Genomic DNA, 18,857 nt, shown 5'->3' on the forward strand with positions numbered 1-18,857 from the left:
TAAACCTATCTTACATACTACAGTTACGGGAAATAAATGTCGCGTGTTACATGATGATGGATTTCTTGCATGTGTGCGTCTAGCGATCTAGCTATCACACAATTATTATATTTTCTCGTTTCACTCCGGCTATGCGAATCCAGGAAACGGAGTGAGGATACTGTCAGACATCACCGAGATTAAATAAATACTAGTAGCCTTTTTTTATAATATCCTTCTTCTCCTAGAAATTTCACCGGAAAAATATACGGGCTGCCAAGCACTCGGACGATATTCAATTTTCCCTCGTAAATCTCCCCAGGCAGGATACCACATTTATCCTCGTCGTTGCGTGGCCATCTTCGGTGAATCTTCGGATGTATTCGTCCAAGAACGATGGGCGGCTCACCTTCGGCGAGCTCGTTTTGTTCCCGGATGCGTTAATCTTACCGCCTTTCGTCCACGTCTGCCACGCAGCCGTTCGGTAACCGCGGAAGTAGGATATTTCGTGCACGTAGTCAATTTACCCGACGGAATGAGCGGCTTACAGAGCAGAGTGATGGATTCCGCGACAGGACAGCATCTGTTGGCCACAAGGGAACGGGCGCAAGTCCGCGCATTAATTAACAAATGGGGAAAAAAAAAAAAACAGTTATCCATATAAATACAATGCGATATTTCAGACATCTCGAATCGTTGACTTACGATTTGATTGGACCTTACTCCGTCTACAATTCTGAAGAACATCGCGCCGATTGGACAATTACGTACAAGCGAAAAATTATATTTTTCAAGAACAGAGATATATGTAGTCAGGCGGCCAGTCGAGTAAATAAACAAAACTTAAACGCGATTTAAAAAGAAGAAAGATAAATTTGGACGAAAAATTAATAACGGTGTATTTATCCCGGATAAATAACATTGCTACTGTAATAAATTATATAGAAACATGAAGTGTACTGTGTGGACTGTGTCGGCGAGCGCAGAAATTGTCATCAGCCTATCCGTGTCTCTGGGGACACCGGACGGTTATACATCCCCGATAAACTCCCGACAGACAAGTTCTGCAAAAGTTAAAATTAAACATAGAACTTTGTATGTCCACCTGGACGCTGCAGTCTCTTTAAACACGACGGGATTACCATATTATTCTCCTGTAATTAAGCGCCTAAAACTTGATTCCTCAAATTGCCCCAGGTGAGAGGTGTAATATTTGTTTTCTGGAAAAAGAAAAATTGCATGTCAAAGAGGATTCAAGTATCAGAATCTCCCCTCCCCCCCCCCAAAAAAAACGCCCAAGTCGCATTCGCAATGTAGGTGCTGGGATGGTAGCGGCTTCGGGAAAATTAGTGAGGTGACGACGTCAGACGGAACGTCAGCCTCTGGTTGCCGCGTCTTCAAACTCAATTATTGTCTCGCAATTAACGGCCGGTCGAACTCGGGAGTTAGGCAGGTTATGAACCAGTGGAAAGTTCGACCAGTGACGCGCCATAATGCAATTGGTTCGCCGTATATGCACGTCGCTGATTGCGCGGCCTACCAGTAAATGATCGGCCTTTTCGAAATGGACGCTATCCTGACCCGAGGGAAATTGTCATTGCTGCGTGCATATGTGTATAAAGTGCGCTAAATATAATAAATATTTATAGATAGCGTTATCCCGCAGATAGCTAGTGTATTTTTAAGCGATTTGTTTTTTAATTTGGGCAAATTATCACGTGTAAAATATTTTCCTAAACTTTTTATTAATCCTGTTGACAACGTATTAGATTTCAAGCTTTTTATCGGTTTAAAGAAGAGAGAGAGAGAGAGGAAGAGAGGGACCAAGAGAAAAAGAGAGAGAAGGAAGAGAGAGCACCGCTCCTTTCTCTCTGCTTTTAACAAACTTTGAATATGTTGTAATATTGTACACTGAAGCTTAATATAATAGAAGGCACGTATTTTTATACCGCACCTTTCTTGCGCCTGCAGCATTTTTGTTGTATTAAAGTTCTGTAATGCCTATATTTAGCGTTTCATCTTCTTTTGTCTCTTTCCGCTAATTGGATTTGCGAATCGAGTGGTTTTTATAAAACAAAAGATAATTGGCTCCGCGTTGAATCCTTTCTCTTTAGGTGGGTCAGCTGGTGCACGCGGATGATCCGGAATCGAAAAGTGTCGGAATTTAATTTAATTATTAACAAGTGTCGCGTTGGTTGAAGCCATTCCCATCTCGCCGGATAACGTTGATTTAATAAATACCCCATTTTCATCCGGTAAGACCGAAATCAGAGACCCGTAATCTCTCGGACAGCCCGGGGTGGGGGAGAGAGAGGAGGGAAAGAAACGAGAAAGTAGAGGGGAGAAATAATATTAATATAAGGAAACCGATCGCGTTGAATCGCGATGTTGAGATTGAATCAATATAATCAAAATTGGATATCGAATATTGAATCAGGTGCTACAACCGTCGGTACATAAACGGTGAAAGATTTCGCGCGCTTCTCCACCGCACGATATATAATTCCTCGACATTTTTGTCAGCGGTGAACGGGGAGATCGTGGTAATTATATTCTTTGGAAAATCTCGCGGACTTTCTGCACAATAACGCGATTTAACTTAATATGAGATTTACGAAGATTATTCTGTTTCAATGTTATTTATAACTGTCGAATTGAATTTGATTTTAAAAAATTACACCGATCAATTCAGATACATTATGAAATTGCACGAAACTCTGTAAAACGTTGGCTATACGAACGTAAGGGGAGGTTTCGTGTTTTCGCGGCAATGATTCGATTGGTCCGACCATATTCCTTTGTTTCTGTAAGTGGGAAAATCGTCTTCAGGACCGTTTTACCACGATATTGCGAAAGAAAGTCCGCCGTTTAGTTCCACTTTGGGTCAGAATGCGCGGCCTTACGGCGTATTGCAAAATGACCGAATGCGTTGTACCGGCGCGAGGGATTCGAAAAAAAGATGGCAGAGGGAGGAGGGAAATAAATGGGGTGAGTCACTTAAGGCCTTTGTGCTCGATAAAACGAAGTGTTTCACGTTAGAGGTTACTTTTTGCGCTTGGCCGTGTGAGAAAAGCTATCCACGAGGGCAGGCTTCTATCTTCGACGGCACGCCATGTTTATAGGTCGTACCGTAGGAGGTTTCGCTCTTATTGGATGAAGCCGTAGCACCGTTATACTTATATGTAATTGCCAAATCCCTTTAATGCCCGGCAGTCGAGAACGCGTGTATATTGATTTAATGGTGTGACGCCACAATAACCACTATCTGCCGCAATTATATCGTATTTAATTTATTAAATGTAAGGTGCGCTACTTTTTTCCTGGAAGTTCTGCCTCAAGCAAGGTTCTATAATTCAAAATTTTTTTTTTTTAAGAAGGCGATTAAAAATCTTTCGAAGAGACTGAAGTAGCTCGCCTCTGACCTCTTCATCTTTTTACAGTTATATCGTAATCACGATTACTCGTAGACGTGGGTAGGTCTAGCTTTCCATCCCGGTTCACTTTTTTTTCTTCTTTTGCTGCAACGAAGATGAACGAGGGGCTCGAGAGCAAAGGTAATTCTCGTGCGGCGGCGAAACTTGAAGGGCCCTCAAGACAAAGTTGATCGTGGAGAAGGCCGTGGAAGATGAGACAGAAAACTTTTCTCCCCCGACGACGATGTGGCGCGGGAGGAACGTTGGATCGATTTTGCCGCACTACGTTAAGTTCGATCTGGATTTCGACGTGGCGTGTTCTCCCGGAAATTCTGAAAGTTTCTCGCGGCGAAGTCTCTCCGGTGACGAAAGGGAGGAAGGGACGAAAGGGAGGACGGGGCGATCGGGGGGGTAAGCGCAATCACAGATGTGACAAAGTCGACTCCCGCACGCCCCCGCACTTCCACGTTTAATCTTGTCAGTTTAATACCGTTAGCTATATATATAAACATATGTACCGCGTTCGTTGCCGAGAATTAGTTGCCTTACATTTATAAATTACTTGACAGATTTCGAAATCGATTTCATGGAAATATTAATGGACATCGTCATTTGACGGACTCTTCCCAGGCAACGTAAAGCCCAAAATCGGATTACAAGACGTTTCTCTAAGAGAAATTGCTTTTGGAAATGCGCCTCTAGCGGAAAGACGTCTTACAACCCGATTTTAAATCTCGTGTTTGGGTCCTTTCGCCCAACGAATAAAAAAATTTAACGACGCTAATTTTTCTTTCAACACTTGAACGATGAGCCCTTGAATTTTTTTTCTTATTACTCGAATTTAACGCTCCGGTTTGTTGTTAGGAGACTTGACATAACGACACGATGTTCGTCGTGTCAAAGGTTCCAGCGCATTATTTTATATTCGCTCTATACAATCGACTTCAGAGGGTACGCTGTAGCAACATCGCAATCAATATTCTTTCCATTGTCGCAAACTCTATTTTCTTGTCTTCGAGGTACGCTGGCATTAATTTAATAAGGCGGGATCAAAAAGAGTCCACCTTGATGCTTGCAGCCGGTAATTAACAAGGCGCCAAGTACCGTAGATTGTGTACATGAGTATGACGCGCGAGCTTACGTGATTGCATTTTTCCATATTCCCCTTAATGACATCCCGCGTAATTATATCATAAATTTTAATCTGCCGCACGGTGGATTGCGCCAGTAATTCCGAATATTACGTCAAGATTCTCTAATATTACGTGGCTTAGTTGCGAGAAGACTTACGTTTCGTGAGAGTTTCAATTAAAGCAATTTTAATTGCCTTACACGTAACGTGCATGTAATTACGAGGTTTACGGCTAAAGTATAAATTATATTTATACTGATAATCTTTAAGCTGATATGCTAATTTGTACATTAACATTTTAACCGACAACAACGAATAATTTATCTTTTGCGATTTAATCATTTTATTGAAATAACTTGGATGTCACGAAGTGTAATTGATAGAAAGTCACGAACCTTTATCCATGTCTTTCTACTCGCGGGTGTAGAAACAAATTTAAAAAGCTTTATTTACAATGGCGTAAAGCGCGATATTATATGCGAGCGAGTGTGTAAATTAATCCCGCATAACGGTAATATAATTTCATATAATACGACTTGGTTGAACCTTCTATAATCCGATACTGCCTGGTACGAGGATTCAATGAGAATTCTTCGTCACGATTTAACCGGAAATACTCAGATATTATTACGCGGATATTAATGTGAAAAATAATTCTTTTCCTTTTTCTCTCTCTTTCCTTCTCTCTCTCTCTCTCTCTCTCTTTCCCCTCTGTCTCGGAAACAAGATTTTAATCTCGGTTTTCAAAGCGATACAAATTAGTATGAAACATGAGAGACTTTTGTGGTTTTTTTTTTTTTTTTTACCGATTTGCGTCGAGATGAGACGGTACGTGAGATTATTTATTTTCAGCTACTTCGCATTTCAAATTTTTCTTCAAATTTTTGCCGTGCAATAGTATTTTTTTAAAATTCCATTTTTCAAGAGTCGTCTCTCTCTTTCTATATCTCTTTTTCTCACATTAACATGATTTATCATGTGTTAAGTCTCACGTGTTTATTGACACGAACCGAGTGCTCGACTGACCTTCCGCAGCGGAATAATAAACGGGCAATGCATTATAATGATGGCGTGATGAAAGCATCTCGGTTCTGCGATAAATCGAGTAATAATTTCGCGCGAGTCGCTTATGAAATTTAATGCCGCTATTGCCGGCCGATATGCGTAGCGTTAAAATTCCCTTCATTTAACGAACTCGCACATATCCACAACGCTGTACGGATAATGGTTTTTGCACGTCGCGGGCAGGACACGAGTCTACCATATATATATACAGCTGAGCGGGATTTCGCTAATTACTAATTGCCAATGAATTCACGCTGCCGGGTTATATAGCCGATCTTTAATTAAAATTTTCAATCTCCGAATTCAAATATTTACCAGGACAGTTAGCTTCTCCGTGCACTCGCGGCACAGGTTGTGCATTTTCCTGTCTTCGGAGCACGCGATCAAATACGATCTACCACGGCCTACTGTGAGCGACTCGCGAAACGAATTAAATGTTTCAAAAATTCCGATAGAAATAAAGGTTTTTTTTTTTATACATCAAGAGAAACGAGGAGAGAAGAGAATACGCAGATTCTTAAAATACAAGTATAATATGTTTAAAAAATCCAAATAACATTTCTAAAAAGTCTGTTGTCCTTCTTGAAAACGGTTTTATTTGCTTTTGTAAAATTTCTATTTAAATCTTAAAATTTGTAATTTTTTTACATTTTAGAGACATGCCTCTGCCAATATAATATTTCGGCCTATTTAATGTCCACAACCCGGACACTGATACTACTGTACTTGGATGATTGGCCATTTTATTGATGGGATCTCGATAAAAGCTTTTCGTCCTGATAAACGTAACGAGCTTTGAGCATAAAGGGATAGACGAGCGTTATTGAAATCGTTTTTGATTTACGCATATTTCACAGAACGAACTTGACATGTGAACAGTTATTGTCGAGATATTTCTTCGAGTCTAGAAAGATCGCGATTTTAATGTGATTTCCATTAGGAATACGACAGAAATGAGAAATTATGAACACGCTATTAATGGATGCACATCGGTGTAACTGATTTTTTTTAAATGTCTCTCAGTTTAAATTTTACAGGATATGTGATGGATTTTCAGTGGGTTTTTGGTCAAATTTTAAATAAGCTAAACTAACAAGCGTGTACGCGAATGCATCGTTGCGCTCGCGATGTATTGTTGCGTTTGTAACAATTCCCGGTTGTCGTACGATACTGAAACGAGCAACCTCGACATAACCGGTAGAGTTTGCTAATGACTCATTCGATAACGAGATTTACTAAGCGTTTTAATTAATATTGTATATAGCACGTTGTGAACGGTACAAAAAAAGTCTGGGATCGGTCGGATAAATCAATCATTGAAACAAGAGGGACTAATCCAATCTCTGACCTATATGTACAATTTGTAATAGCGTTAATGGTCATCAAAACATTTTACAAACGTATGATTATATTAATGTCGTAACATCCTGAAGAATCGCTCGGATTTAATCTAAATAAAATAGCTTGATTTTTTTTCAGCGATAAACGATTTTAATAAAAAAATCTGTACAAGAAAATTTACATAACTTTTAACTTATAAAAACAAATTAACACTGCTTGATACATCTTAATTTTTAACGTACCATTTTAGAGATTATTTAACCGCGTATGCCACGCTTCGTGTAAACAGCACGGAGTACTTAAAATACTTTATATCGTTTTAAATAAGATAATATATATATTCAAAGAATTAATTAAAAATTTACTTTTAAATGGCTGCTGGACAAGAACGAAGCATGGAGAGCTGCGATCAATAGGTCGAATGTACTTCCTAGATTTATCTCGCATCTCGATACATACGTGTATGTATATATATGTTATGTGTAATACATGTATGTACATATACATACATATATACAGTCCAACGGGTTCTGTTGGCCAATAAAACGCATTTTTCTTTACAGCCGAATGGATTACAGGGTCGATTTCAATTCGCATGTCGTAGTTAACAGCGAGAATTCGCCAAAGTTCGAGAGCAGTTTTGCTGGCATGGCGAAACTTGTCGGGAGAAGATGGATTCGAAATCGAAGCAGATATCAAACATGAAACTAAATTTACGAATGATAATTCGATTCCAGTCAGTTATCCAAACGTCTCCTCTCCATTCTCCCCTTTTTTCTCTTACATATACATACAGCAGTATTTCGATCTATCGGGATTACTCGAGCATGCCAAAATTGGTTTTTGTTCTGATAATTTGAATGAGGAACGCACCCCGATCGCAAAACACATGTTTTAACTGAAGAAAACTGAGTGTTTAAAATTTTTGATAAATTGTTCCAAATTGGCCGGCAATGCCGGTGTCACCTTGTTTGGCGTACAAATCGATTTAAACTCCCGTTAATTTCAACGAAAGCGTCGCGCTCGTCCGCGAATGAAAATAAATTAGTCGCTGAAAGTTGACGCGCGTGCAATTAGAGTTTCTAATCAACGTATCAATTAATAATATTGCTGATTCGTCTCGCCTATTATTGTACGGCTTTCTAACCCGGGTGGATGGCGTCATTACTGCACGCCGCTGTCGATAATTAACAAATCGCGTTGGAAATTGCGTTAATATTTCAACGCCTGCGGATGAGCAACTTGTGGCTCGTTCCTTCACGGGGTGCTCAAAATTACTATCAGCTGCGTCAAATCCATCGATTTGACAAAGTGCCAAGGCAATTAGGAACGTAAGTTTTAGTTAAACAGCCGGCAACCACGATAGAGTTTGCAATCGCGAATAAATATTAACAGATTTCTTCCATCACATTTTTCAGCGGATTAATCACACGAAGACCAATCTAATAATGAATATCAATGAAATGTACGGAGAATAACGAATAAAATAATAAAGCATTGAGAATTTCATTGGAAAGTGATCTTAAATCTCTCGCAAGCAGCTCGAATAATCGCACTTGATCCGATGAGACTTGCGTCGAGGCTTGACGCTCATAAAAAAAACGTCGCGCGTGCAGTCGACAGGAAAATACTTTCGGATCGATATTATGCATGCAGACGCGAGTCAGTCCGCCCTCAAGTCGTACAGCAATTTTGAGGACTCACGAATTCCAGGCCAAGATTATCCGGTGAGGCGACACACTCGAGGAGGCCCTTCTCGATGAGGGATGAATACGCCCCCCTACCTCCCTTCGACGGCTAAGCTGAGAGGGCGGTTAGCAGCTGGATTTATATGGCGGCATTAATATGCAGCGTCGGGAATTTCAATGGGGCAATCGCGCACGAGCGAGCGAGAGAGAGAGAGAGAGAGAGAGAAAGAGAGAGAAACGGAGACTCGGAAGAGAGGAGTAAAAGGGAACGGTGGAAAGGGATAGGAGAAAGCGGGGGGGGGAAGCATCTCGAGGGCCCGTCGAACTCGTCGATGATCAATACTTTTGTCTACGTCCACGTGACTTGCTAATAGGATTGAATCGCGCCTCTATGCGCGGGCAATTGCGTGCGTTTCATATGTCAAATCAGACGGCGATTCAGAACGGAAAAAGCGTTTACGCGGATTACGCCTCCCATAATTACAAGCCGATAAATCACTTATCGGCCCGCGCGCGCAACCCGCTCTGTATTCTAGAGGTAAGAAGCGAGAGCGAGGCGCAGCACGCGAAACATTAATGAATAACATTACAGGGATGAGCTTTCACTTTACAGGTTTTTTTTCCCTCGCGCTCTCTTCCGCGCGTGTTAATTGTTTTCGCACGGACGTGCGCAAAGTTTTATTACTCGATTAATTTGACACACGGGCTGGCTGGAACGCGCGAGATATTTATAGGCGCACATAATTATTTATAACGTTACCCGAATCCGAAAGGGGCTTGTCACGAATTATCGAGCGAGCCGAAGGCTCGTGAAACATGGCGGCTGCATACGCGATGGGCGGCTATCCGACGAGAATCGAAGATAGCGGTTTCGAGTATAGGTATCGAGGTAGATGAGGAGGGAAACATGACGTAACAGCTTGCTCCGAAGCAGTTTGTGGTTAGTAACCGGATCTCACGGAAACAGACGTCGCGCGCGGCGCGAGATATATACGGGGGATATCCCCGAGGACTCCCACATTGTCCTCCCCGGTGGGAGGAAATCCCCGAAACCCAATTTCTATTCTCGCCGTTTTTCCCCGAATAGAAAGCGGAATATTAGATGAAGCAGAGGGACAGGGGTGGAGAGTCATCGCAATTTTTTTTGTTCGCGCGACGAGACTCGGAATGACCGATAATTCCGCGAGAATCGATATACGCGTTCTTTCTTGATGAGTTTTGCAGCATCCGGCGGCCGACCGATAAATTTCCGCGCACGTTAATCGGCTTTATTTGCTCGGTGCGTCGCCTGCGGGCTGACAGATAGCCACCAGCGTCCGCCGCTTTCGCACATAGATCCCGGCTAATTGTTTATTAATATTGCGACGTCGGTACCGACGTTCGATGTTTCCCACTAACAGCGCGAATATGCGCGTGCGCTTGTTCTCGATGACGAGATCGAGATCGTTATATCCAGCACTTCCGCTGTCCCGCTGCAATCTTTTCAATTTCACTCATATCGACCGTCGTAAAAAATAACCGAGCGTTTCCCGCAGACGATGCAGATCCTCGAGGTATGCCGATAACTTGTACCGCGCGCCATCTTGGCAATTTAATTTATCTGAATTGACCCCGGTGCAACGCTTGATGGCGGCGGTAATTAAAGTTTCGATTAAAAAACGTCCATATTGTTGCGCGTCGCGTTCCCCGGACGTTCGCCATGATTACGGACTACCTACCTATCTACGCGGTGGGCTTTTTATCGGATTTCAATTTTCGCATACAGTCGTCGGCGGAGCGAGTCGGTACATCTACTACCGCGGATTAGCTGGAGCGAATCGAGGCCGGAATGGGACGGGCTGAAAGGGAGACGACCGGGGCCGCCATTATTGGCACATCGAAAATCGAAAACTGAAATGTACCAAGCGGTTGAACCGCGCGTCGAGACCGTCGCGTCGCTCGCCATTAAATCTTCATCCGCCCGAGCGCAAACTCTTAATATTGAACGAGGAAGCGAGGTTTTGCCTCATATCTGTCACTGCTTCCTCTCCCCCCCCCTCCCCTCCTCCAGTCTCTTCTTTGAGACCCCGTTTTTTAATCGAGAGGGCAAACTTCGCCGATAATTAAACACGCTCAATTATTCATGTCGCCGGAAAGTATCTGGGCTGTTTCGGATGATGTTAATTTAGTGGGCTCCCGAGAACTTCATTATTAGTTCCCGGGGTCGGCGCCGTGCGCGCGGTTCTCCGATTTTAATTCTGGAAGCGCGGACTAATTAATTAATCTACGCGGAACGCCGCCGCTCATACACTGACCACCACGCGAATGGCGGCCATGCTGACATATAATAGACGGAGTGGAGAAATGGAAATCTCGATCCTCCAATTTTCCTTCACCGGATTCCATTGAAAGCTAAGACTCACGTGGGTTCTCGTGTATACAAGGTCGGGATGTGAAACCGTATAACCGCGCACGGGCAGAGCGGCGGTCTCTTTTGAGAATGCGTTCGCGTGTAAAAAAAATTATAGAAAGACCCTCTGTGTAAAAAGTTATAGAAAAGCCCCTTGAACGAGGACAAGTAGAGCCGCGGTGCAAAAGCAACGGTGCTCCCGCGCAACGATTGATAAGCGAGCGAATTTAGCCAGCAGCCAGGTAATTCCGCCTGCCGAAGTGGAGGCTCGAAGGAACGTGGATGTGGGAGGGAGGAATAAGGAAGGGGGTGGGCGGGGGAGGGCGAGGAGCGAACCGCAAAATAAATTACCGTGTAAGACCATGCGAAAGGTAAAACACCCTGGCAGTCAACGCCCACCCCGCGCGTCGATCTCACCCTCAGCTATACATGTTCCTCGCTTCTCACCCCCCCCCCCTCCCCCATCCTCGTCTCTATATGTCGTTCTTAACCCGGAGCTAAGCAGCCTCGAGATGTAAGGGGCGTGTTTGCGTAAGGTACACATGTGCATGCACACACAAACGCGCATGCATCGTAGCCCCCGGCATCGTCGTAACGTACGTAACCGTACGTAACGGGGGTGAGAGCCGCTAGGGGTGTGAGGGAGGCGGGTGAGCGAGGAGGCGGAGCGAGTCGATACTGCCGTCCGAGATTTTCATTTCCGCCGGGCCGTAAACTTTTCTCGCCATTAGAGGATTTCGAGGAATGGCCCTCTTTATCGCTGTTCTCCCTCTCGATCTCCGCGCCGGTTGACGGCCGTAATAGGGTTTATCGGAATCCGGAGGCCGTGAGGTAGAGACGATCGCTTACGCTGGCCCCGCGACTCGCGACCATCCCCGGGTTGAGGAAAGAGAGAGAGAGAGAGAGAGAGAGACATTACTCTTTCTCCTTCGAAATTCCGCGATACAAAGGGCGGCGATTTAGGACGCGTTTCGTGGCGATTCAGGTCGAAGTTCAGGTCAACACGTACGCCGTACACCGTAACCGTTCGATTGTGCTCGAGGCGCCTTACGCGAATGGAAGTCTAAACATCCCCTGGAACACGTACATTTCCATAAATATTTCCCCCCCCCTTTTTCTCAATTTTCTCTTATTTCCAGAGCGTCTCTTAAGTTTGCTTTCACAAACATACGTCACAAAGTCACATTTGTATAAATACAGAGACTATGCGAAATCGTAAACGGTATTACAGTAGAACGTGCGTTTTATATATTTTTTTTTAACACCTAAACAATTTACGTGAAAGGATCTTTTTCATCGCTAAACTTTTTAATCGCGCGAACGATTTACGGGTTTTTTCCCACCTTTTTTCGTCTGTTTTAGCGCGAATGAAAGATATTTCGCGCGTCGCGCACGTTCGAAATTGAGTGGCGGTTGACACCGATTTCGCGGAAAATCGTTGGATTTCCAGGATTTTCAGGATTCATCGCGATTAGTTCGGCTCGCGTTTCGTGGCCGCACGCGCGTCGCTCGAATCTGATTGCCGGGGCTTTAATGCGATTCGTGATACGGGGGGGAGGGGAGGGGGATATGACTATAACGTGGCGTGTGCAATCCGTCGGGTATTGGCCGCGAGGCAATGGTGCATGCGGCAGGCTTGACACATATCAATCAGGCAATGGAATTCTCGGGTGCTCGGATGCTGCGGCATCCGATCTCCCCCACCGATGATCCTCCACCTGACATTGCAATACGCAATCCACGTGAAACCACTTTATCGTATCTTGAAATTAAATTGCAATCACGGCCGGTTAAAGCCGTCCGATTTCTGAAGCTCCTCAATCCATCGTCGCTACATTTTCTTTAAAGCGTGAAACACTGTCTATTAAAAATTGTTTTTTTATTTTTGTATATTAATTTGGAAGAGCGTGCAAGTCCTTTATTCATAACTTTGAAGAAAATCAATACAAAGGCTGTACTTGTGAACAAAAACGCGACGTATTACGCGCAACTCGCGGAGCTCGTCTGTGTTAATTAAGCGATGAAATTCTCGAAAGTTCGGAATATTCAGTGTTACTGTCACTACAGCCTCCGCGTGTTCTCGCGTGTACATATACATAGCTCTTCGCATGTGTATATTATCCTATACCTTTTACACATGTGTCCATGATACCCTGATTATATTGCTTCCGCGGGCTACGCGTATCAAGATACAATTAACGTCAAACGTTATCAGTTTCCCGCTACCAATCATAAATGTCATCAATTTAATATAATATCTATTTCTAATGAAAATAGTCAGCAAAGCTTATTCGCTATTATATCGGATAATGTATAGTCATCATTGTCAGAGACATTACTTGTTTTAACAAAACTAGAGAAACGATATCGTTATTTAGAAAAAAATCAACGCAGCGATTACGCTCGTCACCATAATTATTACTATTGGTGGATTCGCGAATTCTCTCTGATGCCAATTTCACGTGCTACCCAATGCTCCCCTCGCGCGGCGTTTAAGTTTATCTAAAAAATTCGCTGCGACGTAAGCGAAGCAGGAAAAACCCCGTCGCGTCGCCGTATCCCCCGCGCGCCCGAACGTAATTCTGTTTACACGGTAAATCTTTCTTGTACAAATTCGAATACGCCTCGCGTAGGAGAAGGTCGAACGACCGAGGGAAAAGGAGGCATACCTCCTTCCGGAGGTAAATTGCAAATTCAAAGTTTCACGGCGACTTTCACACCGTCGCGACAAGAGGCATCCCATTTCCGGATCCGGGGAGGGTTCTTAGCGCCGAATAAGAAAAGAAAGAGGAAAACTGCGATCCATTCTACATACACTGAGAAAGCTTTGCCGGCCGGCATCTATTTGAGAAGAAGTTAGTATACGGGAAGAACTCTCTCTCTCTCTCTCTCTTTCTCTTTCTTCTTCTTTTTCTCTTTTCCTGTCTCTAAACTTTATAACATAACGGCGTGTATAGTATACACAACGAACTTTGTTGGTCTACTCATCTCGTTCGTTTTCTAGTAGTAACAAATTTTCAATCTCGAAATTTCCACTATAGTCTGTACTTTCAATATAAGAGCGCACACAACATATTGCGAAGCAATAAGCAAGTCCAATGACCCCAAGAGGGAGGGAAGTGCTTTCTATTTAAATGACTTTTAATAATCTCGTCGACTTGAATCGACAGCTCTAATAAATGAAGAGTGTTCTGTTAACTTTTATATATAAAGGAATTTATGAATTAATGTAGTTAAATAAACGTTTGCGCTATCGACTACGTGCAATGAATAATGTTACATTCACTACGCATTCCTCAGCAAGTATTGATATGCGTATTGAAAAGAGGCCGAATGCGAGGATATGCAGAAGAGTGATCCCTACGCGCGATATCGCTACAAGAATAGGACATAATCTCGTAAAGAGAGAGAGAGAGGGGGGGGGGAGGGAGAGTGACGCTTTTTGACAAAAGCGCGTTCACGTAAACATCCTCGGACATCCTCTCCGCGTTTCACGGAGACACCGGCTGCCAGATAAAAACGTCAGGCAGACTCGAGCAGACAGTCGGTTATCTCGCGTACATTTTACGTACGCTTCGCGAGACTTGAAGGGCGTCGCGCGTGATTTGTCGCCGGGATCCCGGACCCCTTCCCGGCACCGGCGAGACGCCCCTGTGCGAGGGGAAGAATGGGGAGAATCGACGGATTCGACAACGACTGGCTGCGGAATTGAATGTGCACCGGCTTCGAGGGGAGCACGTAACGTTTGATGATTTGTAACCGGTTTCATTTCCCCGGGAAATGTTCCGGCACCGCTCGGAGCCAACTACACGGGAGTCTCTTCGTAGAGTCCCTTTCAAAAGTAAAAAAAAAAAGAGAAAAAAAAGAAAAGCTGTTTACAAAAATATGCACGAACGTCGGGGCGCTGATAAATTTGACTGAGACTCTCAAACCCGTGGGATGAGAAGCCCTTGGTTGAGGAAGTTAGCCGAGGTGATTTACCTTTGTGACCAAGGAAACGGTTACCAGAGTTAAAATTACCTTTCGAACTTCAGAAATTCGAACGGCGGAATGTATCATCCCTTTCTTATTTCATGGAAATAACCCATTGTTATTTGTTTTCTCCTACCGCCTCTCGGAAATCGGCTAAGAGTCGGAGTCGATTTCGAGATTCCATTATTGCGCCTTCCGCGATCCTCCTCTGGACGTAGACTTTTGCTCCTACGAATGAAAGAAGCGTGCGAGAGACAGGAGTCGAAGGAATGTATGGTGCGCCGAAATCGAATCTCTTTGAGCAACGTTATCGCGGGGAAACCAGGCTGCTGCAAGACCCGATTACGAAACCATATCGTTGAAAGAACGAGAGGGCATGTTTGATCACAAGTATCTTAAATTTTTACATAGATATAGGAGAGTGGTTTAAAAACTCAAAGATCACGACGAGAGAAATGAAACCGAAATTCAACCGCTCACCCGGAAATCTCTCTCTCCGTTCGTCCATAAGATGTTCTAATAATGATCCGCATCGTCGTTGCTGTAGCGAAGATTTGATATTCGTTACGAGGAAAAAGAACAGCGATTTTTTTGCAGTAGCGTAACACTTAGCCGCGTAATAGCTAATTGCGGGTGCTCACGGCTGGAGTTACCCAGTTAAGGATTAAATTGATTAATTTACATGCGCAAGGAATGTCATGGCTGGTAGGAGAGCATAATTCGCGTGACACGGTTGGCAATGCCCGGCCTTCCACATTCCCTGCTCACCTGTAACGAGCATGTGCCTGGAACTTTGCAGACGATATAGTCAAGAGGTGTTGTGTGCGAAGTACCCACGCTAAACTGAATCGTGCTAACAAGCGTTGAGAGCTGAAGCCCCGGTGCGCGTAAATTGCGCCGATAATATTTTACATAATTACTGGTATTTCCGCGATAACATCAAAAACAGTAGCCGGCGCGCCTACTAATTGCAATTAAAACAATCGTGCTACCCTTGTAATAGCATTGTGTCGGCAGTCAAAAAAATTCACGCTTTAATATTAAAAAGAAGAAAAATTCGACATTGTAAAATAAAGATTCTTTGAGAAGTATTTGAAACTTATTGTTTTTGATTTTTAGCATGTTGAGAATAGAAGCAGGTAAAGCAGACACGCAACTTTTTTAAACCTTTTGTTGCTTTCTAAAGAATTTATATTTGTAGAATATTATATCTAACCTTGTGCAAACGTCTCCTTGAACTTCATATTTTTACAGAGAAAGAATGGTAATTTGGACTTCCACTTCGCGAAGATAAATTTTAATATAATTGACACTCTACAATTAAATATATTTTGCCTTTTCAATTGGGGTTTTTGCAGCGGACGCCTCGCTCTCATATTTTACATTTAGCCTCCTCGCTTGATTAATTGATTGAATTTCGCTTGATTTTGTTGAATTGCCGTTTCATACAAAGTTACGCGTGTGAAAATTGGACATGGGCGTTCCCGGGAATTTTTTTTTCCGCGCAACTCGTAAATAATAACGTGGGGGATGCAGCGCGTTTCCTCTTCACGAATCAATACGTGGTCGTTCGCACCTTCCTCCTCGACTTTTCGATTTCCGAAACCTCCACTTTGTCGTCTCGGCCGAAGCATTATAGACAGCTAGAGGCATCTTCATTTCCCACCGCCAAATTTTCCGCTTTCAGCCGTTACTCACACCCCCCGCCCCCTCTTCCATCCATTCCTCCACCAAGGGAGATAAGCCCAAGTCCTCGGCCCCGATATCCAAGTCAAAACCGAGGTCGGAAAGCACCGAGATCTTTTTTTTCCAACTTTCCAGTCTTCTCTCTACGTCTTCCGTCGCTTTTCGCCTCTTCCTCTCATCTTATTCGTACAGCTCCGCCACGGCAGGATGGACGTAGCTTCGCGAAGCTGTTCCAGAATCGCACCGTGGATATTTTCCTGGGATTATCACCAGCTGCAAACTCGAAGGGCAAAGTCTTATGGCAGATGCTCGAAGAGATGATGCTCAGAAAAGCGGGTCCGTTTATCCGACGCGAAATGCTCGAAACAATTTCAATATTGTCGATGGGAGGGAGAGAGGGAGGTATATGTGCATGTGTGTATAAAATAAATCCTCTCATCGATGCTTTGATCGACACTTACAGTCTAGGGTCTTAGCTTCCTGTTTAAACTTGTCGACTCTTTGACCGGCGATTTGGAGCTGATGCTTTCTCAAATGAAGTGTCATCAACGAAACATTGCGTATACGCGCGCGTGCGTGTGTGCGTCCCCTTTTTTATTTTACCGCGAAACTATGAGAGAATATAATAACCTGATCATCGGATTCTCCTCGAGAGAAAGAGAGTCGATGTCGGGATATAATTAAACGGTTCCGCGTGGGTACAGCCGGGAAACGTATGTATAGAGATGCTTGTGCGAGAGCGAGCATTCTGCAGCGTGTCGCGTCGGTGTATTGGATTGGAATTTATCGGAATGTGCCGCTTCGCGGTGGCTTTCCGCCCGGCGAAATGAAATATGATCCCGCGTAGCATTTCCCGAGATGGCATTCGCGGGCGAAGAGCACGGGAAAGACAGAGAAAGAGAGAGAGAGAGAGAGAGAGAGAGAGAGGAGCGAAACAACAAGCCGGCCGTTGTCGCCGCGAAGACGAGCGGATTCGTCGCGCGGGTAATATCGTCAGTTTGTACGTACCAACTGGCCGTCAATTCCTCGAGCTCCCGATACAATGCGCGCGCCGTGGAAATCGATGCTCTTCGAGAGTCGAATTTCATTGCGTCTTAACTCCCCGCAAACGCGAGGCGATTGTGCCCGTCGAAGGTGTCTCAATGCCCGGCTCGACAATGAACTCGGCGACACGGACCGCTCCCTTATCACTTATTAATCTTATTACATTGTCACAATTTCCCAGGCGACGTTGTGACAGACGCGATTGTCGCCTGGCTATTCAATCGCGCCCTGCGTTCAGCTCTCTCTCTCTCTCTCTCTCTATTTCTCTTTCATCCTCCCTCCGCTCCCGCTTACGAGATTCCCGTGGCGGTAATGACGAGACGTAAGTACCGCTGAGCCTGAATAACGACGTATCCGCTAATGCCATTCCGGCTGTCAGTTTAATCCGCCATCGAATGCCACTGGCGTCTGGATTCAACGCGCGCGCGGAATCTCCTCTTCATTTCCCCCCCCGAAACATCCGCTGCCGTTATATTATATGATATCTGCAGTATAATTCCACGGAATGCCCACGTTAAATAGCATACTTTCGAGCTCTTCCGCGTTTCCCAGCATATCCCGTCGATCTGACATCGGATATCGATCGGAAGTGTCTTAGCGGAGGATCCGGAATCTTGTTTACCGAACGCTCCGATAATCCCCGGGAGCAAAAATTATACCTTATTTTAGTAAAAAAGAAAAGAATTTCCTCTCTCTCTCTCTTTATTACATCTGTGCAGTTAGCGAGTTATGCTGTTGATCGAATCTCGCAGGATTGCGCGTCGAGAGGTATAAGACAACGCGCGCGCGTCTTGGCGCTAACTAGGAAAATTTGCAATTAAATGCGGCACGCCGCGGCGACGGGGGCCGAGTTATCTCGCAAACTTTCATCTCCAAGGTGAACTTCCGACGGCGTTAACGCGGCGATAACAGTCAATGTCAATTACCATCCAGAATGCAGGGGCAGCACAATGGGAATAAATGCCGCTTTAATTATTTCAGCGAGAAACCGCAGGGACGGGAGACTTGCGGGAAGGAAGAGCGAAGAGGTCGTTTATATCGAAAGTGGCGCTAACGTAAATGCTCCATAAGATAAAAGACTTATGCCTCGTGCACCTTTACATCTCGTTTAAATTTGCAATCTTTTTTTTTTTTTTTTTAATGCGATA

The 18,857-nt window shown here is 44.1% G+C and overlaps 1 long non-coding RNA gene across 1 annotated transcript; it reads left to right on the forward strand.

Annotated features, from left to right (window-relative positions):
* Nucleotides 1–6,225: 6,225 nt before the first annotated feature.
* LOC118645687 lies at nucleotides 6,226–18,393 on the forward strand. Its single transcript, XR_004963370.1, has 2 exons — nucleotides 6,226–7,391; nucleotides 7,494–18,393. It is a non-coding gene; the product is annotated as an uncharacterized LOC118645687 (long non-coding RNA).
* The last annotated feature ends 464 nt before the right edge of the window (nucleotides 18,394–18,857 follow it).

The sequence above is a fragment of the Monomorium pharaonis genome, chromosome 5 (assembly GCF_013373865.1).
Source record: "Monomorium pharaonis isolate MP-MQ-018 chromosome 5, ASM1337386v2, whole genome shotgun sequence".
NCBI classification, from domain to species: domain Eukaryota; kingdom Metazoa; phylum Arthropoda; class Insecta; order Hymenoptera; family Formicidae; genus Monomorium; species Monomorium pharaonis.